Source organism: Schistocerca gregaria, unplaced genomic scaffold, assembly GCF_023897955.1.
Source record: "Schistocerca gregaria isolate iqSchGreg1 unplaced genomic scaffold, iqSchGreg1.2 ptg000623l, whole genome shotgun sequence".
In the NCBI taxonomy this organism is placed as follows: domain Eukaryota; kingdom Metazoa; phylum Arthropoda; class Insecta; order Orthoptera; family Acrididae; genus Schistocerca; species Schistocerca gregaria.
In genome coordinates, this window is record NW_026062011.1 from 717,501 (window position 1) to 727,500 (window position 10,000).

The 10,000-nt window shown below is 49.9% G+C and overlaps 1 non-coding gene across 1 annotated transcript in view; it reads left to right on the plus strand.

Moving 5' to 3' along the window:
• Positions 1-9,807: 9,807 nt before the first annotated feature.
• LOC126317230 (small subunit ribosomal RNA) overlaps positions 9,808-10,000 on the plus strand; it is a 1,893-nt gene continuing 1,700 nt past the window's right edge. Inside the window, exon 1 of the ribosomal RNA XR_007556505.1 lies at positions 9,808-10,000. This exon is cut by the window's right edge and continues 1,700 nt beyond it. This is a non-coding gene — a ribosomal RNA (small subunit ribosomal RNA).

The following is a 10,000-nucleotide window of genomic DNA, read 5'->3' on the forward strand; positions in this document are numbered from 1 at the left end:
AGAGAGGCCGGTCCGGGGTAAGAGACGGGCCTCCAATTTATCACTCTTCAATTCAATCAATGATGGCAGAAAACGTGGAGAGTGATACGGCGCTATTGGAGCAAGACGCTCCATTCGATGCAAGATCAAACGTCTCCGTCATGGAGCGACACGCCCATTTTCTTCGGCTTCTAGACCGAAGCGTTAAACATGGAAAGATCACCGCAGATCAAATCAGGGTGATCAAAGAGGAAGTTGCCAACTGGGCTCTGGCGCATGCCAAGCTCGAGGGGCAATATGAAGAGATAAAGGCGGAAAATGACCGCCTTAGAAAAGAGGCGGCAAAGCCCCAGAAGTCTTATGCTGCAGTTGCGGCAGCACCAATCACGACAAAACGTACGGTGCAAGATACGATAAAGCAGAACGTACAGAAAGCAGTCCCAACAGTCTTCATAAAGCCTAAGAAAGGGGACGATGTCAAAACGGCAAAAGCCAAGTTTGAAAAGAGTATAAACCCTAGAGTAGATAAAATCAAAATAAATCAGATAAGGACTACAAAAAACGTATTGATAGTCGAACTGGCCTCTACTGAGGACAGTGACAAACTAATGAACAATACTAAAATTCAGGAGTCATTTACATGCGAAAAGCCCAGAAAGCGAAGGCCACTTATGATGATGTACGATGTACCATCATATATGACCCAGGACGACGTGGCTGACTGTGTTTACGCACAGAATTTTGAGGACAAAATGACTCGCGAAGAATTCATAGAACAATTCAAGGTCCGCTTCAAGGCAGGTCCTCGTGACAGAAACACTGTGCACCATGCCATTGAAGTGTCACCGGAATTGCGTAAACAGATCATTACAACCAATAGACTATACGTAGGCTATAATGCAATATCCGTCAAGGACTATACTGCCCTTGCTAAATGTACCAAATGTCACGATTACGGACATGTTGCAAAATACTGTAGCTTCCTAAACCCAGTATGTGGGAATTGTGGAAGCGAAAAGCATGACAAAACAAAGTGCGACAAAGAAACGCCCACCTGCATCCCTTGTAAATACCGGAAACGCACCTGCAACACTCCCGGTAAGGAGTGTGCAACCTATAAAATAATGATACAGCGGCTCATACAGAGGACAGACTATGGCAACGCGCTATAGAGTCACTCGAAAATCACCGAGCAAACAGTTGCGAGATGCAGGTCGGTGGCGGAAACTCAAGGAATCACAGGAATCTCTGCCCTCGGCGGTCGACGAGCGAGAGGAGGAGTGGAAGGTCTATTCTGTCTTAGTTCCAGACGTGCAACCGGAGATGCGGGACTTCTCCTGCCAGGTTGGGTCCTTCCTGGCCATTAGGAGGAGTCCTCCAGGAGATCCGGCGACCGAGCAGACCAACTTGGAGTCTACCTCTTCACAGAGTGGGGGCTTTCTCACGCGCAAGGAGGGAGAGACCTACACACTTCCTGTTCCGACAGAGCGGCCGGAGTCGACGGATTTCTCCTGTCAGGTCGGGGGTTTCCTGGCCACAGGGAGGGGTCATCTAGGCTTCCGGGAGGTGGCGGTGACCGGCGGGGCGGCTTCATCCGCCGGGAGCGGGGGTTCCCGCTCGTCCTCGGGGGCGGAGTCGTCGTCGGCTGCCGCGCCAGTCTCTGCAGCAGAGCACCAGCAGACTCCAAAAATGACGCAAGAGGATGTTGAAACAATTCAAGTTGGAAAAATGTACACTCAGTGTCCACCAGGAGACACATACACCATTTGTGAGGAAACGTTAAGACTGTCAAGACTGGAGGAACCCACAGCCCTAAACGCGGCTCTGAGGCAGCTGGTGAGGGTCGGGCATCCTCGCGGAGAGAAGGTCACATTCCCGGCACTGGAGGAGGCAGACTGTATTCATCTTGCCGCGTTAAATATTCCCACAGACTTCGAAAAATTACAAGACTTAGTGTCAAAATTATATATCAGACGGGGTCGGGAGTTTGATATTGACAAGACCTATAAAAACATGGTCAAGATGCACGGCAGGATTGGTTTTGATCCTGCCCAGGTATGGCCTGATAGCCATTTCTACACCAGACATCCGGACTAAGATAAAAGTCCTGCAAATAAATGCTATGAGGAGCTCCCTCGTAACTCAGGAGCTCCGAAAGATAGCGGAAGAAAAGAACATCGATGTTATGCTAATTCAAGAGCCAAGCTCTGCCTCCGGCAAGGTCACAGGCTTTCCCGTCACTGCCCAGGTAATATCAATGGGTCCAAATCCCATGTCAGCAATTGTCATTTACAACAAGTTAATTAAAACCACTGTCTTGACACAGTATTGCACCTCCCATGTAACGGTTGTGGAGATAAACTTTTATAATACATTTTGGTATATAATCAATATATACTGTCAATACAGGGATCCAATCAATATTTATCTTGGGCAGTTATCTACAGTATTGCGAGCCCTAGCAGGCAAAGCAATAATAATAGCAATGGACAGTAACGCAAAATCCCCCCTATGGCACAGCCAAGTTCAAGATCAAAGAGGACAGGCACTGGAAGATATAATTATGGAACATAATTTAAATGTTGTAAATCTCCCCGGCAACCCTCCTACCTACAGGAGCAGAGCTGGGGCAGCGTCCTTTATTGATGTCACGCTCTGTACAACAAACATTGTGAATACTATTCAAAATTGGCAGGTCAATGACAACATTACCACCAGTGATCATAACGCTATTGAATTTACGATAGCATCACAAGTGGAGCATGTGCCAGAGGGGTGGACAATGCAGTACGACTACGGGAGAGCAGACTGGGACCTGTTGGAGGCGGAATTTCATCCTCCGGAGCTGGGAGACGGTCCTTTTGAAGTGGAGGAGGCCGTAGGGGCCTTAATTGTCTCAATCAGGGCGGCTTTGGCCGCGGCAATACCAACGCGAAGGCGCTTCATACGAAAAGCGACTTCTCCATGGACTCCAGAGCTCACCCGGCTCAGGCAGTCTATGAGAAGAGCACGAAGCAGCTATCAAAGGTCCTTCACCCAGGAGGAACGGCACTACCATCTTGCCCAGTATAGGAGAAGGAAATGGCTCTTCATGGAGACTCTCCGACAACATCGCCAGCGGAGCTGGGAAGATTTTGTAAAGTCTCACCTGACTCTGGATCCATGGGGTACACCATACAAAATAGTTAGGGAAAAAATTCACTCACCAATGCATCTCTCGACTGTAAGAGTCGGCGACGCAGACAGAATGACACAGGACTGGTCAGAGACCGCTGAGGAGCTAATGAGGGTGCTCCTCCCAGACGATCGACCTGACACTGACACCGAGATGCAGCAGGAAATAAGACGGCAAGACCAGTTACACTACCACAACAACATACAGGTGTACCCCTACTCCATCGAGGAAGTGAAGGCAGCTATTCGCTCCTTTGCAAAGCGCAAGGCCCCGGGGCCGGATGCAATTCCTGCAGAAGTTCTGCAATGTATTGCAAACAAACTGGCTCCGGGCCTCACGAAAATCTACAATAGATGTATGGAAACACAGGTCTTCCCAACCTGCTGGAAGACGGCAGAGGTTATTATTATTAAAAAGGCTCCTGATAAGGACCCAATGATGCCCAAATCCTACCGTCCGATTTGTCTCCTGGACGTCTTGGGAAAGACGTTTGAGAAGCTGCTGGTCTCTAGACTGTCTAGTCATAGAGTCCTACGTGGAATGAGTGACTCGCAATACGGATTCCGAGCTCGAAAGTCAACTTCTGATGCTATCAACAAAGTCGTAAGTATTGTACACTCATCCACGCGGAAGTACGTCCTCGGAGTTATGGTGGATATTTCGGGTGCCTTCGACAATCTGTGGTGGCCGGCGCTCTTCTCTCGACTTCGAGAGTTGGAGTGCCCGGCGGCGCTATATGGTTGTCTGAAGGACTACTGCAGAAATAGAGTCGCCAGAATCACGGCTCCTGGTGTCGTGGTGTCTAAGAACATCTCAAAGGGCTGTCCACAGGGATCTGTGTGCGGCCCTTTGTTCTGGGACGTGAATATGGACCCATTACTGAACACACTAGAAAGGAACAACATGACATTAGGAGTCGTGGCGTATGCAGACGACCTCCTCGTTCTTGTTGAGGGTGACAGCCGTGCCGAGATTGAGACAAGAGCGGCCCATGTATCCGAAACACTGATACAATGGTGTCAAAGTTCAAAACTGGAAATCGCGCCTCATAAATCAAGTTTCATCTTGCTGAAAGGCAGACTAGCCAGGGACCCAATCATAAGATTAAACAACCGTATAGTCGCAAGAACACGCGCTGCAAAGTACTTGGGCGTCTTCATAGACGAAGCCTGGAGCTACATTCCACATATAAATCACGTTGCCTCCAAGGCCTTGGCAGTATTAAACAAATTAATAAGTATAGCCCAACGGCGTTTCCATCTCCCTCCGATTGCAACAAAAATGTATAATAACTGTGTCTTGGTACCAATTGTGGGATACGGCTCCAGTGCCTGGGCCCACAAACTCACTCAGGTCAAGCCTGCCACTATGGTAAGAAGGATACAGCGTAATGTAATACTAAGGTGTGTAGGCGCATTTGGTACAACACCAACAGATGCACTGTGTCTAATTATGGGACTCTGCCCTTTAGATCTGTTAATTAGACAGCAGGCTGCAATGTACTGGCTTTCCAAACGAAAACACCAACAAGTTACATTAATAATGGGTGAACACCTCAATAATGTTAAAGAAATTAAACAAAAAACGATCAATCTCTGGCAACAACAATGGGATACATCCGATACAGGAAGGCGTGTCTATGACCTCCTTCCAAGTATTCAGGAAAGAATACGTATGAAACACTTCGTCCCCTCTCAAGGCATTGTACACTTTCTAACAGGACACGGCCCATATCCTGTGTATCTCCATCGGATTGGAAGTCGTCCGACACCTGAGTGCGTTTGTGGCGCCCCTGTGGGGACGCCCGAGCACGTAGTGTTTGAATGTCCCGACTTTGATCCAGTCGCCTCAGAGCTAAGGCTTGAAATTCAAGACCAAACAGTCAGGAACATTTTGAGAAACCCTGAGAAATATAACACTTTACAATGTCTAGTTGACCAAGTGTCACAATTTGCAAAATTAATATTCGAGGAGAACTACCAACATTAAACCAGGGAAAAGCCGTACTCCTCAACAAGGTTGAGGAGCATTGAGCGGCGAAAGAAGTGACAAATACCATACATCCATCTGTCAGTGGTGGAATGGAGGGTGGCCATGCCTTCTGGATCTCCGCTCGCATGGCGCCTGTCCGCCCCACTGGCGCCGCACTAAGTTTTGGGAACTGTAAGAGGGCAAGAAGGAAGATGACAGAGGGCTCTGCGGTCTATGGAAACATAGACGCGTGAGATGCCCTAAGGGTGGTTCCTAGGATTGTATGCCTTCTGCAGATCCAAACAAAACCCGATAAGTACAAAAGCACAACTAGATACTAATACCCTAATATATAAAAGTAGAGTAATTGTATTCAGTTCTTTCTGTGTTTTAATTGTATTGTAAATAATTTTGTTTGTCTTTTTGGCGCAGAAGCGCAAGTTTGTTTTGTAATTTTGTAGTAGTTGTAGAAGTAGAATTTTATGTACATTAAGTGTAAATAAAGGGTGGTGGAGGGTAGAAAAAATGTAGATAACACAGTAGTGGTTTCCTAGCTAGTAGAGCCCGGCCCACCTCCTCGTGGTTAGGGACGGGCAACGCTCCTGGTATTCCGGAGCGGCTAAGAGGCCGGCATGTAATTACTAAATGTGCATGTATCTTTAAGTATGTAATACACTACTTGTAACAACGTAGTATTGTTTAGATTAACAACCCACTTTAGTAACCAAGATAGTGGGTCTTTGTATGTTAACAATAAACTGTAAAAAAAAAAAAAAAAAAAAAAAAAAAAAAAAAAAAAAAACTGTCCCAATACATGCTCTGGACGGCGGGCCGCGAGACGTGACGCCCGGTGGCAAAGAGTGCGCCGCTGAGGATATAGAGGGTCCGTGCCCCCGCACAGTGGTGACGGTGTGCGGGTAGTGTTTCCGACACCGCTTCCTGCGGTGGCAACGCTGGGGCAGAGTCGATACTCGCCCACTGGTGGAAGGTAAGCATTCTGCTTTACATCAGTACATAACTAATATTTCAGTCGTCTGACGTCCCTCCTTAGTAAATGATGCAGGACCACATACATAGATGATACATACTGTAAACTGGGGAGGACAGTGTGAACCGCACTCGACCCAGTCACCCTATCTCACAGTCCACTCCGTGTGTAACAAAGCGAAAGCACCAAAGCACTAGCGTTCAACAACATCCATTTTATCCTCGCTGCCACAGGACACTATCCAAAGAACGACAAGAGGAACGTGACGTCCACTAATAAGACACAATGTCTCACATCACCCGCAAACAACGCAGCTCAAATCAGCCAGCAACACCCACAGTGGTCCACCCAGTATCAACACAAGACGCAACGCCACGCCACAACACAAAAGGTACAAGTAATAAAATACCCTTTGGCCACACCCCTGGTAAAGACATCGAACCAACCCACCACCTGACACCAGCCAAACGTACATCCTGATTTGACACATCTCTGGCAACCTTACCCACGTTGGCCCTTAACCTAACCCACGTTGGCCCTTAACCTAACCCACGTTGGCCCTTAACCTAACCCACGTTGGCCCTTAACCTAACCCACGTTGGCCCTTAACCTAACCCACGTTGGCCCTTAACCTAACCCACGTTGGCCCTTAACCTAACCCACGTTGGCCCTTAACCTAACCCACGTTGGCCCTTAACCTAACCCACGTTGGCCCTTAACCTAACCCACGTTGGCCCTTAACCTAACCCACGTTGGCCCTTAACCTAACCCACGTTGGCCCTTAACCTAACCCACGTTGGCCCCTAACCTAACCCACGTTGGCCCCTAACCTAACCCACGTTGGCCCCTAACCTAACCCACGTTGGCCCCTAACCTAACCCACGTTGGCCCCTAACCTAACCCACGTTGGCCCCTAACCTAACCCACGTTGGCCCCTAACCTAACCCACGTTGGCCCCTAACCTAACCCACGTTGGCCCCTAACCTAACCCACGTTGGCCCCTAACCTAACCCACGTTGGCCCCTAACCTAAGTTACGCTGCACCTTAACCTAAGTTACGCTGCACCTTAACCTAAGTTACGCTGCACCTTAACCTAAGTTACGCTGCACCTTAACCTAAGTTACGCTGCACCTTAACCTAAGTTACGCTGCACCTTAACCTAAGTTACGCTGCACCTTAACCTAAGTTACGCTGCACCTTAACCTAAGTTACGCTGCACCTTAACCTAAGTTACGCTGCACCTTAACCTAAGTTACACTGCACCTTAACCTAAGTTACACTGCACCTTAACCTAAGTTACACTGCACCTTAACCTAAGTTACACTGCACCTTAACCTAACTTACACTGCACCTTAACCTAAGTTACACTGCACCTTAACCTAAGTTACACTGCACCTTAACCTAAGTTACACTGCACCTTAACCTAACTTACACTGCACCTTAACCTAAGTTACACTGCACCTTAACCTAACTTACACTGCACCTTAACCTAAGTTACACTGCACCTTAACCTAAGTTACACTGCACCTTAACCTAAGTTACACTGCACCTTAACCTAACTTACACTGCACCTTAACCTAAGTTACACTGCACCTTAACCTAAGTTACACTGCACCTTAACCTAAGTTACACTGCACCTTAACCTAAGTTACACTGCACCTTAACCTAAGTTACACTGCACCTTAACCTAAGTTACACTGCACCTTAACCTAAGTTACACTGCACCTTAACCTAACTTACACTGCACCTTAACCTAACTTACACTGCACCTTAACCTAACTTACACTGCACCTTAACCTAACTTACACTGCACCTTAACCTAACTTACACTGCACCTTAACCTAACTTACACTGCACCTTAACTGTCACATGTAACGTCACAGGAATGTAGCTTTGCCTAACAGCAACCCTCTGAACATAGTTCACTGCTTGGATCCTCTGGTGTCATGTGTATTTCTCGATGCCATGGTGCGTACCCTCACGTAAATGTCTTTCGAGTGTTGCGTACTTTCTACACAGTCCCGCTAACCACTGGAAGGGTGTAACGCTACAGAACGAATATCGCCCTCCCCTCCTGCCCTTCCAAGCTGGTCGGTCAGGCGTTTGTTTGTGAAATGAGCCTTGCAGCTGTTCAGTTGCATTTGGTTGTCGATGCAGTCAGTGTACGTTGTGGTACGGCCTGTGTGGACTGTCCGCTGATGTACGCGTAACCCACACTGATCATCCGTCGTTACGTACTGAGTGACATAATGTGGCACATGCTTGACCGTACACCGGCTGCGCCCTACAATGGCGAATCATAAGGGCCATATGTTGTGCACGATGCTACTTGTCTCGTCTCCCCATTACAGCGAGATTGCACTGTTGTACGCCGTAGAGACATGTGGTAGGTACGGACGAAAGTATTGCATGTTGGCCCCCCCCCCCCCTCCCTCTGCCGGGAATCAGCGTGAGCCGTCTGTTGATGTAGCGACGAGGGTTTTCCTATTTAATCGTATTGCCCCACACAACATGATACCACGGTGGACCGCGTTCCACATCTGCGACATGCTACAGAGGCCGGTTGACAGTCGACCGCGCAAGGGACATTGCACACGTGCGCGGACCATCTTCCACGTGTTCTCTCGTGTACGTGCCGTAGTGTGTATATGGGCTGATGTAGCGTGTCGTGACACATAACATGCAGGCATGCCAGAATCGTAGATTTCGCAAATGTTGATTGACGTATACGTTTGCTGCCAAAGATCCGCAAATGAACTGGAAATCAGTTGTTGAGCGGTTGTTCGCGCTGCAGGTGCATCGGTGATAGCGACGATCGGTACATCTGTGAACCGGTTGTTTCGGCGGTACCCGCCATGCCCCCGAACCTGAGTTGGCCATGTGGGTATGAAGCGATACGAGGCTGTGGCTTGGTGGGACAGTCCCCGGCCGGTGAGGGGGGGCCGCGCGGCGTGCTGGCCGCGCGCTGCGTGAGCGCACGCACTACAGCCGGCTGGTGGGGGGCGCCCAGTGGCAGTAGCGCCGGCCGACGGGCCCGGCTGGCGTCCCAGCTACGCGCCGGCGCACCCGGCGCGCGGCGCCAGGCGGCCAAAGTGGGTTCTGCCGAGCCCGGTGCGAAGCGCGGTGGACATCTGCAGTGTGCTGGTCCGATTGCGGACTGTGTGCGTTGAGGATGCGCCGCCGCCCGGCACTCGGCGTCGCGACGCCGTCTGCTGCTCGGTCGCCCCCAGCGGTTCTCGCAGGTGGTTTGTATCGCAGCTCTGCGGACGTGTTGGCGCGTGCGCTGTGCTGGGAGAGTTCGCTTCTGCACCCAAGTGGGGCTTTGCCCTTCTGTGGCGCTGGCGTTGGAGCTGCCGGTCACCGTAGGTGGCGCGTGTTGTTTCCCGCCGGCAATGCCACGACAGCACGCTCCCGGGCCTCTGTCGGCAGCGGCAAGCTCAGTTGGGAGCACGGGTGTTCGCACTGAAAGCGTCTACTCGCCTATCTCCGGGCGATTGCGCCTCTCTCGAACCCGACCAAGTACTTAGGACGGCGCTGCGCGCCGCCGGGACCTGAGAGGGTTTCGAGGTGTATCGTGCAGGGGAGCTCAGCCTCCTCCTGTTTGCAGAATAATTGAGCGGACGCTTGCGTGTTCGCGCGGGCCCTCGGGACACACTCCCGGGCGGCCGGCTGCTCAGCTCTCGTTGACGCAGCTCCCTGGTTGATCCTGCCAGTAGTCATATGCTTGTCTCAAAGATTAAGCCATGCATGTCTCAGTACAAGCCGCATTAAGGTGAAACCGCGAATGGCTCATTAAATCAGTTATGGTTCCTTAGATCGTACCCACGTTACTTGGATAACTGTGGTAATTCTAGAGCTAATACATGCAAACAGAGTCCCGACCAGA